This window comes from Lepeophtheirus salmonis, chromosome 13, assembly GCF_016086655.4.
Source record: "Lepeophtheirus salmonis chromosome 13, UVic_Lsal_1.4, whole genome shotgun sequence".
NCBI lineage: Eukaryota > Metazoa > Arthropoda > Copepoda > Siphonostomatoida > Caligidae > Lepeophtheirus > Lepeophtheirus salmonis.
In genome coordinates, this window is record NC_052143.2 from 28,749,334 (window position 1) to 28,762,476 (window position 13,143).

A 13,143-nucleotide genomic window follows, 5' to 3' on the forward strand; every position below is an offset into this window, starting at 1 on the left:
TTTTGAACGATTTGTAACTTGTGCTGATTATATATTAGCACCTTAATCACAGTTTGTTTTAATTAGAGAAGGAATAATTAGTGACAAGGATGATTCACCGTTAATAAACCGCAAAATACTATAGCTGAAAATAATATTACCATGTAAATGCTTATATTTACGTAATAATATGTCTTAAAGGATGTGAATTAATATTACTTTGGGCATATATGAATGATCCATTGTTCTTCCGAGGAAGTATTGTTTTATCTTCATTCAAAAATTATCTCTAATTTTATTCAAGTAAAAGTTACAGAATTATCTCATAGAATTATGGACAATGAAACAAAGTAATATTTAGTTTATTCTGCGGCACATTCCAAAGTTAAATTACCTACAGGCATATTTTCACTAATATACATATTCAGTGAGTAATTCTAACGGATCAAAATGAAATTAAAACATCAATGTTACATTGTTAATTTAATACAATCTGCTCTTTAAGTTATGTTTTGTACAAAATTGCACCTTGTACATTATATTTTTACAATGAAGTGAGGATGTCACGAATTGTTTCATTATTATTTCATTCCACTCCGTGCAGAGAAGAGAATAAGCAGCATTAGTGGCTACCAGGCAGGCTAACATGCACTAAAAAGTTAAAAAAGTGACGGAATACATTTGCCAGAAGCAAAAATATAATCTAAACTCCTTTTCTATAATTATAACATTTTATGCAAGCAAAAAAAGACAAATAAAAACTCGGCTTTTGTCTAAAATGTGAGTATTTACTCGTAATTCGTCAAAACTTATGAGTTATGATTCTCTCCCCCCCTTTTTTTTTTTTGTGAATGTTATACTGTTTAAATCCTCAAAACGTTTCTCATCCACACGAGGAAGAAAGCTACGTCATCCTAGTCTGTTAAAAATGTTAATTCATCTGATAAAAATTTTATTATCACTGATTAAAGAAGGGAAAAAACAATTTCTAAATGAAAAAATTTCAATAATCATCGTGCAAAAAGTGTTAAGGGAGAGTAACGAGTATTCAGACAATTAATGAGTGTTAGGCCGAGCAATTCCCTCTAGTTTTTTTTAGAAAATCGAAAATACAGCAAAATTTAGCTCGTGACACATCACTATCATATACATTTGTAACTCCAAACTCTAATTGGTTAATTTGCTATCACTGCTTCATAGTAGTGAAGAGAAATAATAAAAATGGTAGAAAAGTTGCATGTTTTGTAATTTGAACGTTGTCAATCCACTCAGTACAATTGAATATATATTTGGGGTATAAGTACCGATTATGTATAAGTTGTAACTTGTATTAAAGAAGATTGTACCAGTAACAATGTCTACTTATCATTACACTTTGTTTAATCAAATTATCCTCATTTTAATAACACCTTTTAATTGATATATTGAAATTCAAATATAATACCGTCAATCAACTTTTTTTTTATGGTAATATTCGTAAATATTAACAATATTTCCACAAAGAAGTAATGTTTGAATAAAAACAATATTAGCACATTGGCCATAAGAACCGAAGGTTGTATTACTTCAAGAATCGATTCAATATTTATATTTACTTCTGTACTTCCCGTAATTAAGACCTTATATACATATTTTTACCTATATTTACGCACGAAAGATGTCATAAGCCGCCTTAAAAAGGAAAAAGTGCTGTCAGAATGGAGCTGTTAGGCAACCTAGCTTATAAACGCACATTTGGCGTTATTGGCATAAGATATTTCTTTTCTTTTTTTAATGGAGCACGCCAAAATATAATTTTTCTTCCAGAAATAGTAACTATTTACTTATTATATGTGATCATAAGACTGTTCCAATATTACTGATTATGAAAGCAGTCCTCAAACCGATCCAACACTAATTAAAATACATAAATAGAAGGAGAGAGTGTGTGTGTATTCACTCATTATTAATTGTCATAATATAAAACTTTGGTTACGAATATCAACATACAAGGTGGATATAACAAATTGTAGATAGTATGTGAGTAAATTAAATGCACAACTATAATAATTTTTGCATGAGGCTGTAGATGTTTATTCCGTACCTGGGGACGTAAAACCATTTAGATAAAGAAAAATCTGTGACGACAATTTAAGTCTAAGGGAGATATACTTATACTTTGCGATGAAGAAGTTGAGTATCATATTATGCAATGACAAAATGGTAATGTGTGAGCCCCTAGAATAGAAATCATCCTAACGGAGGTATTACATATTATGGATATATAATTTCTGTATAAATAACTATATATAAATTCATGTTATCTTCTGTAAAATTAGTTAAGACAAAATACATTCTACGAAAAATAGATTATCCACCCAAAAATCGTTCGTTAAAACTCTTCGTATTCAATCCTCCGGTAGTCAACTCCTACTGTAAGTAAACCCTTTCCTTTTTAAGAGTCCTTAATGCCTATAACGCAATAATCACTACTCTATATAGTTTCTATCACAAATGCCAATTCCATTAATAAGTTTGAATTCGTGCTGTAAAGCAAATATGGACAATGTTACATCCTGAATACTTCAAGCTTCACTCCCAATTTCATTATTACTCGTAAGACCAAATATAATTAGAGAACATCAAACCCAGTATTACATCGCGCACTCGACAGTGCTTAAAAAGTATATCTTATCATCGTTAGACCTAAGATAAAAGCATAAGTCTTTTACTATTTGAAAGAACATTCAAGGATGGCGTTTAACAAATTGACCGGAGTCTGGAAGTATAGAAATGCACAATTAAGATTATTTGATGATGCAAATAAAATATAAAATACGACTTTTTCTCTTAAGGAATCATTATTAATTACTTCTTGAGCTCTTCTGGTTGCAGTGTTCAAGGCTGTTTAAATATTCTCTGAAGACGTCGAATTGATGGTAGTATTACTCCACTGCTTTTAACCAAGTTTCCTATCTTGGTATAATGGGTAATGGAGGGAGGGAATTTCGTACGAAGCAGTAAATACTCTCTTTCTTCTTCCAAAATTCAAAAATGTCTTCTTCACATTGGAAATAAGTTCGTTTGTTAGATGAAACTTTTGTTTAACCACATCTGCAACTATATGTTATCCATGAAAAATACATGTAATGTGAGTCAATTCCAGAATTTTTTTTCGAAGATCTTCTCCTGCTTTGAGACAATACGAGGTGGCATCAGTGATGAAACCTTTAAGACTACACGGGACAAAATCTTCTCCCAATAACTTATAAACTCTTGAGAATTGTAGGAAAATTTATAAAAAAACATCATCGTTCCTTCTTAGATAAATAATATCTAAAATCTCAGAAAAGAAATTTTACTTGGTAAAGCTATAGTATTGTTATTCACTTTATGCAAAAACAGACAATATAAGCTAAGGTTTAAATTTTGAAATTGTTTATTTTTCTAGGGTATTAATAGAAATTGCATAATATACCTATCTGCATTATGTATACTTATGCATAACTTGATTAAATCAATTGTGTAACATGTATTTTTATTCTATGTATAGATGTATCCATTTCAAAATTGTATTTAATTCATCAAGAAATGTCAACCCAAAAATTGATCTCTAAAACTTTGTGGTATAAAATGTTTTCTGTTGCACACAAAGTTCTAAGCACTAACTTAAAGAAATATTTTTTAATTAGGGGAAATATTTTATCCTTATTTTTTAAAATTTATTGTTTTACAGGGGCATTTATCGAAACATGTTAATTGAACTTGATTATCTCTTGCTTATGAATTAGCAAGAGATGAAGTGGTACAATCAACGATTAATACCACCAGCAAGAGATAAGCATAATTTCAAGTCACAAACCTATAAAATAAGGACTCCATTGCCAGACTATTGTCAAGTTACAGGTACATATTTGTAGGTTTGTGACTCAAAGTTACTTCACAATAATCGACTTGTGACTAGAACACAAAAGTTAAACCTAATTGTTATATGATTTTTTTTTTTTTTTTTTTTTTAATATGAGAGATAAGTTAAATCCTGTAAAATGAAATGGTCTAACGTAGAAATCATCAAACCTGCATTGCAATCAACTTTAATTCATTAAAAAGAAGTCAAGCTTTTCGGATCAATTTCTTCTGAATGGAGGGTGTGCTTCTGAAGACTTTTTCTTTAGGGTTCTCTCTTCGGAGAGGTTTCTTAATAGACTCAAGTTCAATTCAAATAATTAATTATTTATTAACTCTTTAAAAAGAATATTTTTTTCATTAAGACATCTATTTTTGGACGGGAATTAAAGCTAAATGTGTGGAAACATCTTATTTATTTTTTGAAAGTTCAAGATATGAGTCTTTGCTTGGTAAAATCAGTAATTAAATATAATTTTTGGTATAACCTTTTCTAATAGATCAATTAAATCTTGAGAGTTCAAAGTTTTTTTAAATAATGGAGGAATTCTAATTTAGAAATTTGTATTTCAAAAATATTTCTAAAAAAACAAACAAAGAAAAGTTATATTTAATTCAAATTGAAAATTAGTGCTTTTTATTCAGAGGCTTGTGGTTTCAAGACAAATACATATAAAAATAGCTTATTTGATACCTGAAAGTCATGACTTAAACTTGAAAACGCTCTTCATCATTGTCAATACTCTAGAAATCAAATATAAATTCTGAGTCCTTAAAATAGTAAATAAACATAAATCATTTGATTATCAGTACACACATCTAAAAATAAATTATTTTTATTTAATACTTTCAGTTTGGAATGATATATTTTGATCCTGGCTCTGAATCCAACCCTTTATATTACACAACATGATATCCATTTGTCTCATTCTGCAAATACACTCGACACTTCCAACATTATGAATTTATCCAAAGATCAATCGCAAGGATAATATTTCATATTAATTAATTATTTGAATGAAGCTTACTAACATAATACAAAAATAATTTTGTACAGACACGAGCTGAAGTTGATACTCTATTTCTGAAGGACGAATTTATCCGTTCAATAATATTTTGAACATTGACGTTAGAAAAACCTTCCCCAAGTTGAATTCATCATAAAAAATGATGTTTCTCACCACAACTGGTTACATCTTTGGAGCTTGTACTCCTTCAGATGGTAGTAAAACTCATTGGCTAAGACTTGTAAATGTAGACACTGAATGGGACTCTGGCGACTTTTTCCAAGATACATTGAATGACTGTGTATCCATAAATATTAAAGCCTTATCAGCCTGTAAGGAAGGCAAAAAGGTTAATAGCAATAAAAATACAGCTCTTAGACTAATGCTACACTTACATGGTAGATGTTTCAGTTGTGGAAGAGACAACTTCGAGTTCAGATTCAGAAACAGCACGTGGACATAGCCTCAAGCATTGTTAATTAGAATATGAGATAAATAAAATGATATGAATTACGCCATTCGTCCTCCAGATTTACAAGGCTTACTTTCCTGGCATTATCTCAAACAATTATAAGTAATTCTGTAAAAAAAAATCTTTGATGGAACCACAAAAGTCACGTTACTCGACAGCATTATAAATGTCAAGTCCATTTTTTCAGATTTTTCTGATGCCTTGAATGAATTAGATAAACTTTTTCTGAGGAATATCAATTAACATCATCCGGGCATGTATTTTTTCAATATGACAATGGCGTTGAGGATTTAATAGGATTATCATCCTTTCTATAACAAAGGGATTGGAAGATTTGAGAAAAGTGAAGTCTTGGGCAGGAGATGGAACGTTTAACCTGTCTCCTGATTTCCTGATTCTCCTGAAGTGTATACTCTCCACGTTCAAAAACATTCTTTCAGCATCCTGAGACTATTTTCGTTACTCCCCAACAAAAGTCAGGAGAATTATGATAGACTGTTTGGGAAAATTGAACAACTATGCCTAAAAATGGAACCAGAAAATATCATGATTAACTTCAAAAAGGCTCAAATCAATGCCAATGTGTTTTCCCAGAACAAACTTATCATGCCGTCTATTCCACTTATCCCAAAATGTTTATAGAAAATTATGTAAACTGGGACTAAGGGATCTATATCACAATGATGATTTATTCTATTTGAAAATCCCATTCTTAAGTGCATTAACATTTCTTCCAATCAACATCGTAATCAAAAGTGTTTGAAGAGTTGATCAATGACGAGGATTTACCTCAAGAAGAAGTTGTTAATTACTTTGAAAGAACTTAATAAGATGTTTAATAGGAGGGGAGATAGAGTACGAAGAGTGACTCCAATGTTTCCAATAGAGCTTTGAAACATTCACCATCGAGCTCATCAAGACAGGGCGAGATCTAATAATAACTTGGAAGGTTTTCATTCTCCCTTAAAAAGTTGGGTTTCATTGTGTCTTAAAAAGTTAACCATCCCCTCATCTGGAAAGTAATCTATCTCTTTAGAAAAGAAGATCCCATTGCACTGTTAAAAAGTGTTCAATGTATTTAATGGTAAAGAGGGTCCCACAAAAAAATAAAAACTATTACTGAAAGGTATACACCAAACGACAAATTAACGTATTTGAATGGAATTGCAAGAAATATTCAAAATAATTGAATATAATTCGTAAAATACTAAGATTATATAATTTCTGTTTGTACATACTTCAATAAATATTGTCACAAACATTCGGGATGAACAGTACTCTTCCAAACCTTAGTTACCATGGCATTAACAAAGTGCCAACCTTCCTTGTCTCCATCAAAATATTATTGCTGAAATTGTTAAATGGTAAGTTCGCAATGTCTAGAAGGGCCTTCCCAACTTGCCAAATATTGTTCATTTGTCAATAACTTTTTAGTATTTTGAGGATTCCAATTGGAGTTAGGCTATATTGGTTATAGATGATCTCCTGTTTTAAAAAGTTTCCATTCGGAAGTTGGCCCCTCCACAAAGAATTTTGCTTGTGGGCACGTTGTGTCTTCTATCAATTCCCGTTTCTATGTTTTCCTTATGTACTTATTTATCTCGGACAAAATTTTGCTTGTGGGAACTTCCGCTTCCGTTTCTTCTTGAATAGTTCCGCCATCCTTGGCAAGCACATCTGCATATTCATTTCCTTTTATCCATGCTATTGTCACATTCCTTTTCAAATACTTAATTTTTTCTATCACCCTAACTTGTTGACCCGGGAAGAAGCCATCATTATTGCGAAAGAACTAATAGCAGCTGATCTGTCCAAACAAATTTTGATAGGCATTTGAAAGAACTTTTCCATACTATTGAGAGCACGTAATGCCTTTAAAATACCCTCCAGTTTTGCTTGAAAAACAGTATTGTACCATTTTAAGTTGCACAGGTATCTTCATAAGTTATACACCAGTCATATCCAACTTTGTCATCAATTTTTGAACCTTGTGTATAAACGTTGACACATTTTGAACTAATCTTACCTCCTTGTTTTTCTATTCTATTTTCTATATGGCAAATTTATTTCTTAGTAACCTCTATTGGTGTTTTAAAGATATTTAATATTGATTTCAACTCTTCTTGGATCAACCAAGCCGCTCCTTTGGTTTTATTTGTTGGGATCCAGGTTGTACTAATGTCTTTTTTTATTCTCCCACGGGTTGTTAGTGCTCTTTGTTTCATGCTTAGGTGTAAAGGTTCTACATTGTGCAAGATTTCCATAGCTCTAGTTGGTGTAGAATCCATCATACTACAAAAAAAAGTAGATGCTAATCTATTTATTCTTCTCAATATGGAACTCTTTCGTTATTATACGCGCGGTGCCCATATTCCTGTTCCGTAAGTCAAAATCGATTCGACATAGGCCTTACGTATCCAATTAGCATATAGTGGTTCTAAACGGCCATTTTTGATAGGTGACTCTGTAAGACTCTGTTATTCTATTTCCATCCATCATCTTACACAGTTCGTAACCTGCCAGGGATCTTTTACCCATACTTATCTGTACATAATTAAATCCGAAACCAGGTTGTTTCTTCATATTATTCGCGTTTTAATTCGTTCCTTCAAATTGTATATGTCATTCACAGTTTGATCCTTTATAAAGATATCGTAGATATAATCATATATGTTGACGTTGTGTATGTAAATTAGGAAAACTTGTGCACTAATTATATGAAATGTATCCAGTTACATAGATTATTATATCCCTCCTTGATGAATTTTAAAGTAAGAAAATCCCATCCAAATTAATGAGGGATCAGTTTGGTGTTTTTCATCTTCCTTTCATTAAAGTCCTTCCCTGAGTAGGGGTATATCCTCCAAAACCATATGTAAATACACATGCAGTTTTGGAGTAAACTTTGACATCTTGAATCCCATATGACGACAATGAAGTACTCCTGAAGACTTACTGCTGCTCAAGAAATGGTTCCTTTACTTTTCACGAGACTCCCATTTGTGATTAATGACATTAAGTATCACAGCAGCAATAAACGATATCCTTTGAATAACTAAATGAAAAGGTGAGCTTAAGTGGTTGCGTAGGTAGTGATCATCCCTATAGTATAGTAATTCATGATTAATCATGGAATTCTAGACATATGGAAGACTCACACTTTTTTTAGTTTCAGGTTAGGTGCTTTGTTTTTTTATTTAGTTGATTATGCTTTTCTTATACGTAAAAACGAAATTTGGTATTATTTCTTATTTGTAAGAAATTCAAGCATATGTGTCAATGTTTTCCAATCAACAGTCGGAATATTAAAATCAACTGATGGAATATGGTTTAACTATTAATTTATTCACCTTATCCATTATATATTCTTGAAATAAACAAACATATATGGATGTAAGGCTACAAACAAAAAATATTTCAAGGAACATTTTAAAATGTACATTTCAATTTAATTAATAAAATATAAATTATTATTTTTCAACCATTCGTTAAAAAAATAAAGGCCCAAAATCAGTAGGTAGCCATTAAGTTCTAACCTACTATTGAACTAATGTCCATTTAACTAATAGAAATTCTTCACGACTAGACAAGATTTAATTCAAGAACAATGAATCAATATTGAGAAGAGGCCAATACACATTAGGCAAAAATTGCAATTTAATTTTGTAGTACATCAAATATATTTAGTGGGATAATGCCTTGTGCTAAATGACTCAAGAGAAAGAGCAGACATAATGAAAATCGCAGGATAATTTTTAAACCACGTATAAAATAGGAATTTTTATCAATAAAAAAAGTAGACTCTGATGCAGAGAATATACACATTTACACATACAGAAAAAAGTTTGACAATAAATAAGTTTGTGTCCAATCGTGATAGCATAAGAACCTATAATGATTTTTACAAAGTGGTTATTCAAGAATATATTCCTCTGAGCACGGCAACAAACAAATTGCCTGAATACATTTAATCAAAATAAAATCACCATAGCAGCTTGGGTTAAACAAGTCGGAGAAGGAGTAAAGGAAAATGTGATAGGTAAGCCTTCAAGAACATTGACAGAGATGGAATCATTATATTAAAAATTTAAAAAGAGAATGTTTGGTTTAGCAGTACTATTTATTTATAAAGTAAAAATAATTAAGTACAAAAAACAACACAGAACATTCGGTAAATCAATACCTTAAATTACAGAGGAATTATATCCAATAACAAGTGTTTGCCGCATACAGAGTTTATAATAAGTCATTTCCATAGAAAATCGTGAAGGTCTTCTTAAACAGATCTTTGATACAAATCAAGCCATCAATCCAACAAATAATAAGTATCTGAAAAAGAAAATAAAAAGTATAATGAAGTTGTAATATGTTTGACTACTGTAATAAATAATTAACCTTTTAAATGTTTATTTTTTATATTCATTACACTATTTCAAAGTTATCATTTTTCAAACTTTATGTTATGTAAAATGTTATTTACTGCAGTTATGAAGTTGCTTTTGACTTATATCCAATGGAAATTCAATATTACAAGTACTGTTCAAAAGTAATTTTTACTACCACTAGTAGAATTGTAATTATTGAGCGATAAGCTTGAGAGAAGTCTCAAAAGTTAAGTCCAATATAATTCGACTCGAAGTAAAGTTGCAAATTTTTGGGTTAGTGAGTTTCAAGCCTTGAGTCTTATTAAAATCTGAACCCTGTCGATCTGACGACGAATTGTTGTCGAGTCACGAGTTTTTCATATTGAGTCTTAGTCAAATGTGATGATTTTTTTAAAGTCCAAATCGAGTCCTCCTGGAGTTCAAAGTCTCAATTTAATAAGAGTTAACTACAACCCGTGTACGAGTATCCAATTCTGATTAGTGACTCATAATTATAGTTAATTGATGAGCAAATTAACTTGGATTAGCTCGATACTTTGAGTTCACTCTAATTCGCACACACGAACGACTGCAATGTCATGAAATAATTTTTTTTTGAATAAAATAACTGAATTCTTAAAAGAAAGAATCATCAAAAGAACTGACTCACTAAAAGGACATCTTTTAATATACAAAAATACACCCAGGGCCAAAGGTTGTGAAAGTGAAGTGCTCAGCCCCAAGTTAGCTTAAACTTCACTGACGTCGAGTTTTTAAGCATCAAGGACCTATTCTAATATGCTATTATACACCCAGGTTCACAGTTTGTGCAGGTGAAGTTATAGGTCCCAAGGCAGGTTAAAATCCCTCCACCGCGGCTTCCTTGGGCATTGCAGTGATCTTAACTAATAATAATTTTCTTTACTAAAATGGACGCTTACTTTAATAATGGGTTTACTAGAGGACAAGTTAAAGATCGTGCAATATGGATGTTTTAGGATATAAGGATTGTTGAATAGACATGTGAACTTTTGCATCAAGTTATCTAGTAAATCGGGCTGTATAATGGGATATTGTAGGGCCTCCTTGATCCTCAGAGAAGGGTCTGTGCAGGAATTTAAACTTGCCGTGGGGAAGGGTGAGTTTTACTATATAATACGGAATTTTTTATCATTTAATAGTTTACTTGCCCGAATATTACCACGCAACGATATTACCACAACCTTTTTAAAACAATAATTTAAAAATCTTGCTGGACTCAGAGCAGAATTGAGGATCGAAATTGGAGTAACTCTTGGCAATGTCCTCGTTTATTTTCTTCTCCGAGGAATAAACTGATTGTAGCTGATGTAATAAAACGTTTTGAAAACTAAGCTTCTCTCCACTAAAATATTCTTCAAAATTCACACAATTTTCATGATTTAAAAAAATTGCATTGTCTCTTTTGGTCTTCAATTACGGGTCAATATCACAATTTAACAAATTATTTTACATATTGCTATATTTTTCTGACACTCTTTAACCATTATTTATAATTATATGATTAATAAACTAGTAAAAAAAAAACCATCTGACTATATTATGTTATAAATTTACCAGTTCCTAAGCAGACACATATACTTTTCTTTTATGTTTACTCATGAAAGAAGGAAAGTAACACTAAGGATTCCAACATAAGACAACATAAGGGGCTGGTTCATTGTCTCTGTGCTTTATGATTGATTATAGTCTATTATAGAATATAACGAAAAAATTATAAATAGTACATCTGTTCTAGCTTTTATGGAATGCAAGGCTTGAACACCAGATGCACTATTGACGAGTTAAATATAGGCCACTGTAATTATTTTCTTTTGTTCCCCCTCCATACACTGTTTTTATTGCATCCAAGAGATCAACTCCTCCGACGTCCTTTTTATATTTCGACCAAAAATTCATTCACAATCTCTTCTTATTCTGGTATCCACCAGGCATACTACATCGAGGTAATTTAGTAGTTTATATATTTATGCAATTTCCTTTTCTTTTTTTGGGAAGATAGCCCGTTATATTCCTCTGTATTAGTCTGATAGACATGAAATATTATTTTTTTATACTTTTCCCACTCTTCCTCTCTGAACTTGATGAATTTTGTCTTTTTCGTTTCTCATTTGCCTGAAATGCATAAATAATCTATGAATCACATTCATGCATTGCATTTTCCCCTATCTCTAATATATTATCTTCTTGGACTTGCTTATCCTTTTTACCGTTCTCTACAATATTTTCTGGGGTGGAAGGCTGTTTTTCTGAGTTGTCTTCTTCCATAAAGATGATTGATGCATACATATCCTTCCACTGGAGTAGATACATCGTTATGCTCTTGACAAATTAGACTTGGTTGATTTATATGAACTATATTCAATTATAAATCTTTAATATTTTCCTAGTTTTATTTATATATCAACATCACGTGGTATTTTAAACAAGACTTCTATTTTTGTATAATCTTTAAAATTGTGAACTTGAGCGAGAAAATAATGCAACGCACTCATTTTACCCTCTTTAATAATTATATTATATCATTTTCAAAAATATTTAAAATAATGTTGCGAGGAAGTTATTTAATTGGAAATTGGGTGGTTATCCTTTAATTTTGAAAAAGTTTGAAAAACATAACAAAATATAAAAACAAGATCTGATGGACGGGTAAGCCGACCTCCATCAATTTGATCGGCCAAGTGGTTTTTTCCTCATCAGAGGTAAAAGAGAACAAATCTACATGACATTATCATTTTTAAATATGAGAACATATTTTGGCATGAATGTGAAATTAAAATTATAGTTATTATTATTGGTAAAGCCTCAAACTGTAAAGATTCCTGATCCTATCCAATCCTCAAAGCTCGACAACTCAACAGAACAGTCGAGTTCTATCAACCACTAAAAATCAGGTTTTATTTTGGAAGGGGCTTGAAACCATGTTTTTACTTCCATTCGTTAGGATATAAGATCCTCCTAGTAATATGAGGATTGTTAATTGCTACAAAGAACCAAGTTGTTTCCCAAGGCACAGTGAGGGAAGCACAAGTGAATTATCATAGTGAGCATAGCACAATCTATGATTAATAAGTTAAATTGAGATTAACTTGGAGTCTATAAAACAGAAATAATAGAATTAAAGAAGAAGTTGAAGGATAAAGATATCAAGTTTGGGACGCAGAATCAAAGTTTAGGTCTTTAAAAATGCGCCTCTCGTCGGTGCATAATAACCATCTACAATGTAAGTCCTTGTTGAACTCAAAGTCGAATTGAGGATCGACATTGGAGTAAATCTTGTCTATATCATTGTTTAGTACGGAGTGGGGTTTGTGGGCAGGTAGGTTATGACAGCTAAGATTCTCCCATCCAAAAAATTCTTCAAATTGTTAGGGAGACTATGTTCATTATTTTGTTG

General features: G+C 31.2%; 1 long non-coding RNA gene across 2 annotated transcripts; it reads left to right on the forward strand.

Annotated features, from left to right (window-relative positions):
* Positions 1-1,829: 1,829 nt before the first annotated feature.
* On the forward strand, positions 1,830-6,785 carry LOC121128720 (uncharacterized). 2 transcript variants are annotated; one of them, XR_011783356.1, is made up of 4 exons: positions 1,830-2,222; positions 2,298-2,393; positions 2,461-3,109; positions 4,718-6,785. It is a non-coding gene; the product is annotated as an uncharacterized lncRNA (long non-coding RNA). The 2 variants fall into 2 exon arrangements; XR_005868257.2 differs by lacking the exon at positions 4,718-6,785 and having other exon boundaries at positions 2,461-3,312.
* The last annotated feature ends 6,358 nt before the right edge of the window (positions 6,786-13,143 follow it).